At 43.8% G+C, this 16,436-nt stretch overlaps 1 long non-coding RNA gene across 1 annotated transcript in view; it reads left to right on the top strand.

The window, feature by feature from the left end:
* The window catches only part of LOC110569069 (uncharacterized), a 31,690-nt gene extending 19,845 nt beyond the window's left edge, over window positions 1-11,845 (top strand). Inside the window, exon 3 of the long non-coding RNA XR_002479247.2 lies at window positions 11,771-11,845. This is a non-coding gene — a long non-coding RNA (uncharacterized LOC110569069). The remainder of the gene's footprint in view (window positions 1-11,770) is intronic.
* The last annotated feature ends 4,591 nt before the right edge of the window (window positions 11,846-16,436 follow it).

Genomic DNA, 16,436 nt, shown 5'->3' with positions numbered 1-16,436 from the left:
CATTGCACTCCAGCCTGGGTAACAAGAGCGAAACTCCGTCTCAAAAAAAAAAAAAAAAACTAATACCAGAAATTGTAATAAAGTTACAATCCACCTTAGAGAGAAAGAGTACTCACCTACTTTTTATCCTCAAGATATTGTGTGTCATGAGGGTTTCTAAAAAAAACACAAACAAACAAAAAGATGTAGAGATGGAGAACATGCGAACCAGCCAAACTGAGTCCTTATTCCACAGCTTCACCCTCTCACCAGCTGACCTTGGGCATCAGTCAGCTTCTCCCTGTCTTGTTTTCACATCTATAATACGAAGGTAAGACTATGTGTTCTACTTACCTGCAGAACTATTTAGAAAATTAAAATGAAATAATGAATGTGAAACACTCAGAGCAGTGAGTAAATACTAGGCAAATGTAAGGAGTTACATAACCCTTATTTTACCTTATTCCTGTAGCAAATGCCCCCTTTCAAGTGTAGTTTACTCTTTTCAACAATTTTCCTCCTTCTCATTTCTACACTTGGCTTCCGTTTATCTCTCCTGCTTTTATTTTTGTTTCACCCGTTTCCTCACTTAGCGTCTTTAAGAAATATATCTTTCTAGATTGTTTGCACTTTTATCAAAACTTTTGATTGGTTTTCTGGGAGGTGACGTAAATATAAATAATGGTATGATAAACTCAGTCCCAGTTATCTCAGATAAAAGATGCATCCTCCATGCACAAACATGTTACCCCTGACCACCATCTTGCGGGGTGGGTATTTTTTCCAACCATGGGCTGCAGCTGGTACTGATGTGGTCAAACAATTTGTTTGCCTTCTACCAGCAGGAGACAGGATCCCTGGATTAAAATCTAGTCTGCACCTCTAGCAAGCTGGTTGAACTTCTACAAATTCATTTTTAAAAACAAATCTTGAGTCCCACTGATCTAGACATCAAGGAGGCAATGACAAACTCATACCCTACCAAGTCAGCTTTACAGTCCCCACATCTGCAACACATGGGGCAACACACCATGGCCTCCTCCTAGAGGCTGGGGAGGGCTGAGTGATGTGTGTGTAAAACACCAAGTGCAACCGGGAGACGAAGGGAGCACTCGGTAAGCGTCAGCGGTTCTGGGTTAGCCCCTCAGCAGACAGTCCTCATCAGACAATCTAAGACCCAGGAACCAAGAGGCCACCTAATCCCTGCAGGATTTCATCCATAACCTCTGCCTTCTGCCTGGATCTAACTTCTGAATGAGCAAAGTTTTGCAAGTTAGGCACAAATCTAGAGGAATAAATGGGGCTTTGGGCTGAAATGGGAACCAGTGAAACGAATGTTTTCTTTTGAACACTCATAAAGAACAAAGAGTCTCAATTTCTTTAAATGTCAACATAATGCAACCTGACTGCATTTTATTCCAGTGAAATAATCTATTATTTCTGTGCATGGTAAGCAACTGGAAAGTAGTAGTTTCCTGTTAATTCTTATCACTTTTCAGAAGCAGCTTCTCCTCCACGATGCGTCCCCTGAACTCCCTCAGTACTTAAAGCAACCTGCTCCTTAGAAACACAGCCTCCAGCAAAGACAGGAGAAGAATCGAGAGGCTCCAGGGAGAAGCCAAAGTGAAATGCATGCAGAGTCAGCTGTGCAGGGACCAGTGCAAGCCTAAGAATGCAGCAGGGGCTACTTGGAAACAATTTGCTGATCTTCAACAATCTGTGCTTTAAAAAGCATCTAATTCATTCAAATACTGGAAATGATGCCAGTAGCCAGCAAAAGAAGAAGAGTGGAAGGAATTATGCAGCATTCTATAAATGAAATATTATGCAGCTGTTAAAAATTATAGTTATGTTTTCAAAAACATTTAAACTGGAAATCTCTCATTATATCATAAGAAGTTTGAAAAAAAAGCAGTACACAGAACCATGCCACCATAAGGTGCAAGTCCAAAATTAGTGATGAACTAACAACAGCCACAACAAAAGGCATATCTACATTTTATTTGAAAGCTTTAAAGGAAATATACTAACAGTGTATAACATAGGGGTACTGGTTTTATTTTCTTCTGCAGATTTTCATGTACTTTATAATCTTCTTTAGTGAATATTACTTTCATCATGTTAACAAATAAAAGTTAAAAAATATATGATCAGCTTTTGGTGGACTTCAATCCTGATTTTTTTTAACTGTGTTCCTTTGCGACATTATATGGTATTGGTAAAAAAGATAAGGCCGAGTTTAGTCCTGGAGAAGATCCCAAGAGTCATTTACGTGGCCCTCGTCCTACCTCAGGCAACTACACTATTATCATCATCGCTATTCTACAAAAGTTGCACCTGAGTGAGGTTAAGGCACCTGCCCAAGGTCCTACCAGCAAGAAATAGCAGACTAGGAGACTAGAACTCAGATTTTCTTATTTCTATAATAGTGTTCTGTTCTATGTTATGCTGTTATGTTAGCACTCCCCACGACTTATTAAAGCTAAAATTGATATTCTTCCTGGGCTAATGCAATATCAAAAAGGAGAAAACTGCGAGTCTTTTGACACTTTATTAAAATGGGCAGTTCATTGTCAGTATTACAAAGAACCCTCAATCTTGAATTTCCAGGCCCCTGAACACCTGTTGTGACTTCACTTCTCCTTGCTTTATGCCATTCTCTGATTTGTGATCCCAAGCTGGTTCAGCTGCATTCCAGCCTCCCCTCCACCCCCACCCCCACCTCCACCCAACCCTGCCTGGCCCAGCCCGAAGCGGGCATTTAGAATGCAGGCGCCAGGGTGGTCCAGGCCGCATCTCCTCCATTGCTCATCCCTCATATTGAGAAGGTTCTCTCCGCCATCTTATCCAAATATCTCTGCTCCAGTGTTACCTTCTCAAGGAGGCTGCCTGGATCACCCAGCTTCCAGCAGCTCTCTTCCCTCCCCACATTCCCTCCCACTTTCCTGTTTGATTGTTCTCCAAGCACAAAGACACCAAGGACATGCTGCATGTTTGCTTGGTTTGTATTCTCCGTCTTGGCCAACTAGAACACATGCTCCCCAGGGAGAGGGGACATGTTCTGTTTTGTTCACCAATACATACCCTAGCCTGGAATGGGGTCTGGCATATAGCTGGTGCTCAGTAGCTATTTACTGAAGTGAAGAAAGGAGGAAGGTGTGGGTAGGATTCCCCCACCTTACCTCTATTACCCCAGCAATAAATAGTAGCATGTCATCATTACTGTTCACTGCTCACCCTTGCCATCTTGGAGCCACTTCTGGGAAATTGCTGAGCCTTCCCAGAGGGCCATGGAAGGTGCATCCTTCCTGCGCTTCTCTAAGTCTGTGCTTTCCTAGGTTAACTTCTGAGAAACCAGGCCAATCCAGCACACAACAGCAGTGGCATGTGAACATGCATGAATCTAGATGCTGTGTTTGAAGGCAGATGTCAGCTGAGTGGCATGAGAGTTTCTGAAGGGAAGGCTGCCTGCCTTTCACAGCAGCCCATTTAAAACTCGGTCTTAATAAAACAATCAACTGCTCTTCACAGTATGTGAATATTCAGTGTGGTAGAGTGCCACCTCTAATAAGCTGTTGTTCTGATCCAAGTTCTCCAAAATGCTAATATTAGTGGTTGAAACGTCCAAGACTCAGGTCACTTTACTATTTATACAACTCAACTTGTCAATAGTTACTACAATAAAGATACCTCCAAGCCCTTGCACACATATCTCTGGTAGTTTCATATCAACTCTGTGGGAAGGGAGGGGCAATGGTTTTTAACAATAACAATTAGGAACAGCACTTGTTATTTATGTACCAGGCTTTCTACTGGGCGGTCTTCATACATATTCTTATTTACAGCAACCCTGTGGTATCCATGTCTATTCCTGCCTGAGAGAGCAAAGGTGCCGCGAGCTGAAACAGTACAGCTAGGAGAAACTCCAATCAGCCTCTGCTCTGGCATCAAAGCCAAGTCCATTTTACCAGCAGGGGGGTTTCTGAGTGGAAGATTCATCTGCTCCATTGTATGATGAGACAATATTGTGAAGTGTCCATCTATGGTCTTTCTCCTACCTCCCTCTGCCCCCATCGCTCCCAGGAGAAATGGCACTAGAAAGTAAAAAATGTCATGTTATTGACATTTTAGTCAAAAGATGCAAATTAGGGAATATCTGGAAGAAGCTGTACCCCGTTAAAAGTCCTCTAAAGTCTCAAGGGGACAGAAGTGAAGCAGGAGGTTGCTGGTGGGTCTCTGATGCCCATAGGACAACAGAATGCTTAGATAATTTGGGGGATGGTGGGATCTGAAAAAAGAGATTTACATCCCTCCCATCCTCTGGGAGGTGAGAGGAGGGAGGGCTGGGTGGCTTGTCAAAGACAAAAGGCTAAAGATAGCCCCTGGAGTGGTTCATCTCCCCAAAAGTGTTGCAGAGTTTAGAGGAGAGAGGAGGATGCTGGGAGCTGGAGATAATGCTGAGCAAACCATCGAGGACCCTGCAACCTGAGACCAGATAGAGCCACTGACACCTCACCAAGTACCAGAATGAAGGGACAGCTGTGTCTGAGGATGCAACAAAGCTAGCATCTATCTCAGAGGATGGCAGCATGAATGGAAGCCAATACCCAGGAACCAGGATTCCCGCCAAGGGCCACAACGTGCTCTGTGCTTTTAGGAACGAGGAGGAAAGGAAATGTGGATATACCAAGAACAAACCTGAAATGGTTGGGACTCATTTTGACTTGTCATTCTATAGTCTGCCTCTAGCAGAATGGGATCTCCAAGGAAAGGTTGAGTTATGGGAAAATAAATATTCACTTTTGTCTGTGAGATGTTATATCAGCTACAGTTATTTTTGTCTGTGTAATACCCTTTCTCTTTCTATGCCTTTTTTTTCCTACCTTGGCTAAATTTGGCTGAATTTATTTTACAACTTAATATTGGGGCTGTCAGGAAAGCTCAAAACCTCTGTTATAAAGATATCTATCGAGACATCCTCTTGCTTGTATAATATATAAATCTCTTATATATGCCTAATTTTATTTTCCCAGCAACCCACTAGAGTAAGCAGAGCACACAGTATTATCTCACTTTTTACGAGGAAACTAAGGCTCAGTGAAGCTAAATGGATTGCCCCAAATCACAATGGAGGGAAGAAGATGTAGGCCGTTCAAACCCAAGCCCCAACTCTCACCCTCCTTCTACTGTACCCGTTACCCTATATTTGCCATCGTGACCAACTGTGGATTTGTCCAATCTGTGATATTCCACACACAAGAGAAGCCTGGAAGCCATTCCTGCTGGATATAGTGAGCAACACATTGGATTTACCCAAATTACCAAGTGGTCCTGATAGGTAAGATTAGAGTATTCAGATGGAAAAAATATTTTCTTGCAACTCTTTCTCACAACACAGAACCCAGTGGGGTCTAAAAAACCTTCTTTTTGTTTCATTCACAGGGATATGGAGTTAGACATATGCTAGAGAAGATGGGTTCCTCTATTAGAAGACTGAGAATTATTTCAGATTATGGGATAGTTTGTTACATAAAACAATCATCTAAGTTAAGAGAAAAATATGTGTTAGGGAAGTAATTTGCAGGACATCAGATATCCCTGTGTACTGCAAAGTTCAATTCAACAAAGATTTAAGTAGAAGGCATCACACTAAGCCTGCCATAAGTAAGCAATATTATGTAAGGCTATAAACAATACAACTAGAAGTTCTGCCCTCAAAGTTTACAAGATAATGGAGGAAACCAGACTAAAACACTAGTAATGACAAGGCAGAATTTATTGAGTGTGATTAGAATGTATTAAGATATTAATTACAATCAAGGCAGAATATAAAAGCCATGCCAAGTGGATGTCGTAGAATTAGAGAATGGTGCAAACACATTTAGTTGGGAAACAAGAGGAAAACAAGAGAGGAGGAGAGGCAGTGTGGGCATTGAAAGACAAGTAGAATTTCAGCAGCATCTACTGGGAACAGCCGCCTGCAAGAAGTGATGCCCTCCATGAGATCGAGGGCTCCTGGTGACCTCTTTCCCAAGAGAGAAGCGTCAGGAGGGCCCCATCTGCTTAGCCAGGTATCAGCACATGGTTTGACTTTTCTTCTTTATGATTTTAACTTTCAACTGTTCATGGAATGCCTCTCACAGGTAGAATCACCCTTTCTCCCATAGCAAATATACACAATATACCAAAGCAAATGAGTCTGCTGGTCTGAGTGCCTGCCAATCCAAGCCTGAGAAGAGCATCAGGTTGCACTGACCCACCTCCAGCAGGGGAACTTGGAGAGTATATAAAGCTGAAACCCCAGATTTTGCTGTAGCTGGAAGCTCTCCCAACATGGGCTGCCAAGCCCTCCTCCTTTGGCTGCTGTTCTTCCATGCCATTATTCTACCTGAAGCAGGTACTGCAGCTGATGTACAGGTTCATTTTACTCATGCCTTGTTACAAGCTTGAAAGTATGGTTATTTGCACATAGGCCAGCAGCACAACAAGCTTAAAACTAAATGCAGAAAGAGCTTTTACTCTGCTTAATTAATCCAGCCACTGATGAGATATTGTTGTAATGATCGCTGAATGTATAACCATAACTGATTTTAGGGAACTTGGGTTGAATATTTTCTGTAAGATTTGTTTTCTGTGAACAAAGCATTAGCCAATTCATTGCTCTTTAAAATCATAGCTGTATTTGTGGGATTCTGGATAGAAATTGACAAAGAAAGAACACTTGGCTATGGTATGATCTAATAAGCGTTCTTAAAATGTTCTTTGGCTTATGAATTGATATTTAGCACTAGAAGTATTTAATTACAGCCATGATTTCTGAATGGAGCTATAAAATATACAGTAAAAAAAAAAAGCTTAGCCTGGAATATTTGACATGACATAAAATTATCTGGACTTGATTCATAATGTCTTCTAATCTGAAAACCTGTACCTTTCTATAAAAAATAGATTTATCAATTTGATATTCTTGGTTTTAATGTGTATTCCATATCTAGTCCTCTTAAGGAAATTTTAAGTTTAATTTGAAACCAAACTAATTTAAAATATCCACATAACTTCAATTATTTGTATCATTATTTTGTGGCTTTGGGGGAAAACATTAATGTCCCACTTGTCCCAACAAATGAAAATTTGGAAATACCTTTGACCAACAAGTCATTTGAATATAATTTGTATTAACTATGAAGGAAAAACATAACTCACCAATCACAGAGTAACAATTGACTTTAAAGTTCGCTATCTGCTCAAACTCTTCTTTTGTTCTGCCTGTAATTGTATGAGTATGTTTATATCCAATATTCAAACATTTATTAAGATATACTAGGTTATTAGGAAGGATTTCAATAATTTTTTTAATCCTTTGAGTTTCTGAGCCTCGTTTCCTATCCGTTTGTCCAATGAGGTTTCAGCTTGGGAATATGGGCTTTAAGGCAGAAAGATCTGGATTATTCAAGTGCTACCTGGGCACTTTTTGGCCCAGCGAACTTGGACAAGTTTTAAATCTCTCTGTGCTGCTATTTATCTCATGTAAAAAGAACATAGTCACAGGATTGTTTGGGGGATTTAATGAAATGTTTGTAAAATACTTGGAAGAGTGTTTCAGAGATAGAAAATGTTCAGTCAATGTTAACTGTTACTATAGACACTGTAAATTATAAACTATAGATACTTTAAACTGAGAAGAGATGAAAATACAGATTATCAGATTCAGAAAATAACATTTTACCATGATCCATCCATTCCCCAGGAAACCAAGGTATTTTCTCCTTTCAATATTTCAGTAATAGGTTTTGAGTAATGGATTCAATACTTAAAAAATATATAGCTGGTAAGGAGTTTTTTCTTCCAGTATATCAACACTATGCAGGTTAGTACTCGGGGGTTTACAAGCTATACCAAATGTGTATGGAAAGTTTTCTGAAGCATAGCAAAAATTTGAAAATTTCTGAGAGAATTCGAAATTCATATTCATCATGTTTGTGCCACTCATGGCAGAGATGATTCTGAGTTTGATGGTGCTCAAAGCGACAAAGTATCAGCTTTGGGGATGTAATTGTAGGCGTGGAGAAAATGACCCTGGACCAATTCAGAATGAATCTCGGTGATCTCTGCCCAGCTCTCCCGGGCTCCTTGCCTTACTCAAAATGTATTGCTACTCTTAAGAAATGGAATCAGTCTATGATTTAATCTCTTTGGAATCAAGTGCCCAAAGGATTTTAGACAGATGTAAGGATGCAAAATAGACAATTCTCAATCTGCAATGAGTTTAATGACTTCTGGGAGCTGGAAAAAAAACCACCCCAAAATTCTAAGTGTTTCTCTTAAGACTACACCCTGATAAGTACTAATCTATTGGGAACAGCAGAGAAGGGGTCCCTTGAAGAAAAATCAGCCTCATCCTGGTCCCAACCGTCCTGAATCCCTCCTCCTCCTCACATCAAGGTGAAAAACCAAGTCCCAGTGGGAAAAGCAGCCCAAATGAGACTACGGGGCATTTTATAATCCAGTTACAACAATATTCAACTCTCCTTTTCTCTGCCTTGTTCTGCTTTCTTGGAAATTTGCAAGCTTACCACCAAATACCAGAGCATTTCCCAGGCTGAGGGCACACGCTGTTCTGCTCTGCACCCATTTCTTAGCACAGTGGCTGGCACAGTAGAGAAAACTCCATCACTAGTTAAAAAAATGAGCAAAACACAATGAGCAAGGACATCACACCCTTGACTGATGTCCACTTATGAGATCCTTCTTAAAATAAAGACAACAGGATTATGAGGCTGTTTCCCCTGAGAGGCTGCAAATCTAAGGATATTTGAGAGGCCCAGCCAATCTTACAGACACCATTTGCAAGTCTCACTTATCAATGGGGCCATTTTCTTGCCAGCTTCCTGGTGCCTCCTTCATCTTTGCCCCTTTGCCAACCCTTTTGTGCCCACCTGTACTGCCGCTGCACCTCTCCCCCAAGATGTGGATGTCGCCCCAGAGTTTATGGAGGGGTTGTTCTTGGGCTTCCAGGAACACGCGGATTAGTGATACGATATGGCCCAACAGGCTTTTCTAGGCTCCTGGTGCTGATTGCACAAGACTCTTACAGACAATGGGGCCAGTGAGACAGTCTGGGAACAGCCACCCAGGGACACCACTGCAGTTCCCTGCAGGTCACTTTGATAGTAGAAGAGATTTGGGGAACTTGCAAACCATTGGAGCGCAATTGATATTAGGGTGATTCACATGAAATGTGAGGACAAAGGGGAACTTGTTGACCATCAGAGAGAGAAAGGCTATTTCTGATAATGTAATTGTTGCCTGGCACAGAATTTATCTAATCAACACAATCCAGGTGACAGCATTAAAAAGTCTCTATAAACCCCATTATGATCAACTTACAATCCATTCAGCTGTGTGCACTGCTCTGCCTGGGCCCCACACTGACCATAACCCCTCCTTCCCTCACCCCCACCCACAGACCCCACCCACGCTCTCAGCCCTGCTGCTGCCTCCTCAGACAGGGACTCCCAGCCCTGGCACCATGGTCAGCTGGAAATTCCCAGTGTAAGATCACAGCTGGACCACACAGCTGCCCTGTGGTCCCAAGCACCTCAGGCCATATGCTCAGCAGAAAGCACACTGCCTTGCCTGACTTGCAAGGCCTGCAACTCTGAGAGCCAGTCTGTACACAAGGACACTCACACCCACCACTCACATTCATTCACATACACACACACACCACTCACACCACTCACACCCACCACTCACATTTATTCACACACATACACTCTCATACTCCCCACTCACATTCATTCACATACATACACTCACACACACACACACACACCACTCAAATTATTTCACATACACATACACACACCCACACACATGTTCTCACACATTCATCCACAATGTCTCACACACACACATGCTCACCACATACAACCAACCTGTTTCATTCACTCTGCCTCTTTGATCCTATCCCAAAGTGCTGCCATCCTTGTCCCCTGCCCGCAGTGCCACCCTCCCCAACTGAGCTACCAGTTATCACCTCACCTAGTTATAAATCTTCCCTCATTCCTGGCTCTTCATCTCTTATTGTAAATATTCCCCCAAACACTCCAAAACAGACCAAGCACTCCCTGAGACCACCTGCCCAATGTCTGGCTCCGCCTCCCCACCTGAGGCCACCCAGCCCTTCTGCAACGGGCACTGCAGCAGCCTGGGAGGGATAGTGGCTTCAGCCCTGGGGGATGCATGGGCGCTGTGTCTGCACCTCACCTCACTCCAGATTGACAATAGGTTGATTTTCCACATCAAATACCAGGAGTTAGGTTTCAGCCATCCTGCCAAGCCCCTCTTGAAAATTTCCCTTGCTTCACATCCAAGACTTCTTACTGAGTTGGTCCTGACGTCTTATTTTCACTCCTCATTTCCTCAGCCAGTCACCCTGGCTTCACCTCAACTCCTTTCTGAAGCTGTTCTTTTAAAGAGACAATAGTACTGGCCTCTAATTGCCAATCCAGTGGCATCAGGGGCCTCTGTCTGATCAGCTCCTCTGCAGCAGGTCCCTGTGCACAGACCCTCACTCTTCCTTGGCTCTGTGGCGGTGACAATGATCAGATGAAAGCTCTGGGAATCTGAATGGTCAACAGTCCGTGGGATTCTGTTGTGCAGCGAGCTTGGGAACCCATGTCCTGGAATCACTTCTTCTTAAGCTCTTGCCTTGGTGCGTAGTTGGTTTTATGACTCTTCCTTTTAATCAAGTATATGTTTGTATCAGTTATTCTAATTTTCTGTCAGCCAGTATACTTCATTACACATCTTTAGCAATCTGTAGTTAAGCCTGGCATTTGCTTTAAGTAAGCTACAATTTACACATAAATTCAACCATGCTTTTTAGTTCATCTGATCTGTTCTACTATCTCATGAGTTTGTCCTGTTTTAGCCATTTTTCCCTTTTTGTGTTTTTTTCTGTTTATATTTTTATTATGTATTTTTTCTTTTTGGGGAGTTATTTAAGTAAAATTAATTCATTCATTTTTGGATTTTGTGCTTTAGAGGTATTTGTCTACACAGCAGTCCTTTTAAAAACTGGTTTCTAACTCTTTCTCGTCAGATGAAAGCTCTTGTACCTAACCAGGTGCTTTTTGGATTTTGTGCGTTAGAGGTCACTTTGGTAAGAGAGGAGGTATTTGTCTACTGCACATAAACACAGCAGTCCTTTTAAAAAGTGGTTTTCAACTCTTTCTGGTTAGGTTGAAAATTAATTCAATCCAAAAATGAATGAATGAGTTTTACTTAAATAACCCCACAAAAGAAAAAATACATAATAAAAATATAAACAGAAAAAAACACAAAAAGGGAAAAATGGCTAAAAAAGGACAAACTCATGAGACAGTAGAACAGATCAGATGAACTAAAAAGCATGGTTGAATTTATGTGTAAATTGTAGCTTACTTAAAGCAAATGCCAGGCTTAACTACAGATTGCTAAAGATGTGTAATGAAGTATACTGGCTGACAGAAAATTAGAATAACTGGTATAAACATATACTTGATTAAAAGGAAGAGTCATAAAACCAACTACACACCAAGGCAAGAGCTTAAGAAGAAGTGATTCCAGGACATGGGTTCCCAAGCTCGCTGCACAACAGAATCCCACGGACTGTTGACCATTCAGATTCCCAGGCCCCGTCTGCTGCAGCTATGAGCCAGCAGGTTTGCAGTGGGGCCCGTGAGGCCACTGTCTTAGGCCATGCTAAGGATCCCTACTGGGTACTAATGTGTTTGTTGCATCTCAGTTTGTTATAGGAGGGACGTGGGAGGATCCAGAGGAAGGCTGCGGCGCAGATACGCTGAGAAAAGCACTGTCCAAGATACACCTGTGACTGAGCAAGAAGGTGAGTCACAGCCAGACAATCCCCTTGACCTTGAGGAGGAGGAGCCGAGGGCAGGTGGGACCTGCAGGGCAGTGGGTGTGACTGTCTCCAGTAATGGACAGTCCCCACCCAGTCAGGCAAGCTGCATGTCTCTACAAATAAAGACATCCCAGTTTTATTTCTGCTTAACAAGACAAGGATGCCCTCAGATCTTTGTTTAACTTCTTCGTTCTTGTACATTAAAGACTGACTTTGGCCAGGCATCATGGCTCACATCTCAGCACTTTGGGAGGCCGAGGCAGGTGAATCACTTGAGGTCAGGAGTTTAAGAGCAGCCTGGCCAACATGGCAAAACCCCATCTCTACAAAAAAAAAAAAAATGCACCTGGTGTGGTGGCACATGCCTATAATCCCCAGCTACTTGGGAGTCTGAGGCAGGAAAATCACTTGAACCCAGAAGGTAAAGGTTTCAGTGAGCCAGGATTGCACCACTACACTCCAGCCTGGGTAACAGAGTGAGTGAGAAAAAAAACGCCTGACTTAAGGGTCTGTATTTCAGGAGTTTTTAAATGATGGAGTGTATGATAATTGTCCCAAGAGCAAGAGCCTACTGAACATGCAAAATCCTGACCCCATTCCCAGACATGGGGTGCACTTCAGGAATCTGCATATTTAGCAAGCCCCCCTAGAGATTCAAATGACTTCGGCAGGTTATATGAGAGCCACACTTTGAGAAACACTGCCCTGTGGCCGTTGGGAAGAGAGAGACAGCAGGAGACCCACCAGCCAGCCCCCTGCTGTCCCTCTGCAGCAAGCCTTGGGCATTTGCATCTGTCTCTCATTACTGGCTCTTAACATGGAGGTAATACAATTTGCCAGCTCCTAAGTGTTCCCTCTGCACCAGGCATTTTACCTGTATTTGTTTCCCGAATCCCCTTTGAGGCAGGTACAATTATCACTGACAGATGAGGAAAGCCAGAAAATAAGTGGCCCACACGAATTGCATAGCTGGTGTGTGGCAGAGCTGAGAAGCAAACCCAGAGGCCGGCTGTGGCCCTCGCACTCTGAAGTCAACCATCCTCGTCGCCTTGCTATCCCTGGAGACTCCTGTAGGGAGCCCGGTGGATCATGACCAGCAAAGTACTAGGAGGGGGGAAATGCAGGTGCCAGGTGACAGGAGCTGGCAGCAGCATCTTTGGGAAAAAGTACAGTGCTAGTATTTGCTGTGCACTCGCATTTCACCCCACTCAACACTCAACACTGACAATGACATGGCAGAAATTATCCAAAAATCCAAGAGAGATTTTCTAAGCTAAAATATCAAGAAGCCCAGAGCCTGAAAGCTTCTATCTTCTTAGCTGCCGATATTCTTGCCAGGGTGGGCACTTCTCAAAAGAGCAAAGCAAAGCCTGACATCTCATCACAGGCAGGGCAAACCTAACATGGTCCCATGGATGACTCCACCCAGAACAGGTAGGCCCTAGGAGATCCGACAGTGTTCCCCTTCTGTCCCCTCACTAACACCGTGACCTGCAGGAAGCTGCTGCCATTGTAGTATCCGATCTCCTTCCTGGTAACATGGGGACAATAACATCCTACGAGGGAGTCATGAGCCTTAAAGAGATGTCAGCTCTACAGGGCTGAGCCCAGTGCCAGGAGGACAGGTAGATGGTGCTCAGTAAATAGCAGTTGTTATTGTGACCACAGGAGACGGTGGGGAAAATGACTCCCTTCGCCAACACTTAAATAGGGGTTGGGGGACTGCCTTTCTTCCAAAGACTGGCTTGCTGTGCAACTCATGGAAGGTTCTGGAAGGTGCTCGGGACGAGTCGAGGTGTATTTTGAAGGCGTGTGGGGCACGGTGTGCGATGACCTGTGGGACAAGAAGGAAGCGCAGGTGGTGTGCCAGCAGCTGGGCTGCGGGGCAGCCGTCTCTGCTCCTGGAGAGGCCTGCTTTGGCCAAGGCTCTGGCCCCATTCTTCTGGATGACGTGCAGTGTTCTGGGACGGAGGCCTACCTGGGGCAGTGCTCCCACCCTGAATGGTTCACCCACAACTGTGGGCATGGGGAAGACGCTGGTGTCATCTGCTCGGGTAAATTTCTATCTTTTCTGAAAGTTGATTTCTCATTTTTTTCTGAGCAGTCCCTGAGGTCCTTTGTTTCTCCCTGATATGAGAGAATGCCTTCTTAACAAATCGTTTCATTGTTATGAAACTCCCTGTCCACGCAGGTCTTCAGCCACTCTTACCAAGAAAGACACTCACTCTGAAGCCTACTCCTCTCTGATATTTAGAAAGCAGCTGAACTCTCTAACTCTAACCCCAGTCCTCTGTGTCTATTTGAAAAGTCAAAGGTAATCATATTGGGAAGAACGCTAGATTTGAGGTGAAAAGCCTGAGTCCAGCTACAGGTACATGATTTTTGGATCCTGGTACAAAACAAAAATGTGGTCCCCCCTTTCAAAAAGTGTTAACAAGAGTGTAACAGCAGAGCATCAACGGAAGGGCAGGGTCCATGGGACTTAGGTAAGGCTCACCCCAGTGAATATTCCTTTATGATTCCCTCTCCCCAAACCCCCTGCCCCTTGAGCTTAATATGGCCTTTTGCCATCATTTTGTCCTTACCTAACAAATTGAGAATGGTCATCACGACAATCACGATCATGCCTTTCACTGTATTGCTGTGAGGACGAAGCGCCTGTCAGTTCTGATTCACTGTCTTATCATTCCACAGCCTGAAAAGTAGGCTGCCCATGAGGCTGTGTTGATACTTCTGCTTTTTGGGGAAATTAGCCCTCTAGAGAGTGAGCAGCTGTGTCTCTGATAATCCGGCTTTGGGCGATAGGGCAAAGTGTAGAATCAGGAGGAGGAGGAAGAGGAAGGCTCCTCCTTGTTCCTCAGCTGCAGACGACCGAGAGTCAAAGAAGATGTCTTTCTTACAAGGGTAAGCAAGGTCAAAGTTAAAGAAGATGTCTTGCTTACAAGGGTAAGCAAGGTCAAAGTTAAACACCCCACTCCCCTGCCAATTCCTCCCAAACCCAACACGCTAGGAAGCAGGATTAGGTCCATTATCAAGTGGCCAGAAGCTGAGCATTCAACAGTATTTACTGCCAAAGGCTGCAGAGATGCAGCAGTGAAGACAACATCTCCATTCCTCGGGATAGACTTACAGGTGACTGCCAGCAAGCAGACACCTCGACTCCCTGCCGACTGGACTGCAAAGACAGGGGCCTGCTGCGGCCGGGACTTTTCCCAGTGCAGCCAGCTCCATCTCAACTGCAATTAAGGGGGCAGAGGAGAGCTCCAGTCCATTAAACCATCATTCCCAAGGCATCTCACCGGCCTGCAGGGCAAAGGCAGCCCCAGCCCCTCCCACCTCCTGGACCCCGGGGTCTTGCCTTATTATTGAACCAAACAGAACACTGTCCAAAGCCCTTGCTGTGAGTCCTCAGCAGGCCTGCGTGGAATTTACCTTTGCCTCATGGGGGTGCTCCAGGAAACCTGGGCGGGCAGAAAGAAGATTCTGCCACTCTCAGCCAGCAAGTCCTGCACCAGGTGCCTTGGGAGGGAAGGTGGAAGAGAAAGGCTGAGAACAACCTAGTTAGCAAGATATTGTAAATATAAATCTTGCTTCAGGCAATTTAAAAGCACTTTCCATGATTTTGCCCTCCAGGGGATATTGGGCAATGTTTAAAGACATTCTTGATTATTGCAATTGGGGTGCTACTAGCCTGTGTGAGCAAAAGCCAGAATGCTGCTAAATATCCTACAATACACAGAACAGCTCCCACCACAGAACTTTCCAGCCCAAATGTCAGCAGTGCTGAGGTTGAGAAATGCTGCTTCAGAATCAAACATGTGCAGTTGAATTTACTGATTGTAATAACTATTTGTTAATAATTAACTGATTGTTGATTAATAGTTGTATCAGTAGTGAAAGCAAAGTTGACTATAGTTTCTTCCCCAAGTGTTAGCCTTGGTCTAGTTTATTTTCCAGTCATTTCCTCTGATTGTCCCTTCTACTAAATACAGTTAATTAAATTTATCCTGTCATTTTTGAGGGGGATAATCTCATCCTTTCACATATGGCATTTTGGCAGATTCACTGAGTCATTATTGTAGGCTTAACAGGTCATGTGCTCCACGTCCAAATGCAACAGATCTCTGAGTGGTCTTGCCTAAGAGACTGTCTCAAAGCATAACCCCAACGTCAGTCACTGAGTGCTCTGCAGTTTCCTGAGCACCTCCTGTTCACGATCCATTCCACCCTTACAGCAATTCAGGGGAGCTTGTTTTATGAGCCTTGTGTTGCAAATAGGGAAACGGGTTCAGAGACAAGGGTAAGCAAGGTCAAAGTTAAATGCCTTAACCAAAGTCCCACAGCAAATATTTAGATCTCTGGACTCCATATCCAGTGCTGTTTCCTGCACCAAAGGTCTACATGCTAGAAAAATTGCCCCGCACCTCGGCAAAAATTTTCAAATGTTAAGAGTTGTCTTTGATGCTCTACCTGTAGCCTCACTCTCCTCACCTACTTCAGGCCTTCCCAACACACTCACACCCCTGAAATCCTGGCAAGCTCCCCAGGT

This window comes from Aotus nancymaae, unplaced genomic scaffold, assembly GCF_030222135.1.
Source record: "Aotus nancymaae isolate 86718 unplaced genomic scaffold, 86718_ANA_hifiasm-v0.15.2.pri h1tg000010l, whole genome shotgun sequence".
NCBI lineage: Eukaryota > Metazoa > Chordata > Mammalia > Primates > Aotidae > Aotus > Aotus nancymaae.
The sequence above is the reverse complement of the archived record's forward strand: the minus strand, read 5'-3'. Positions and strand labels throughout refer to the sequence as shown.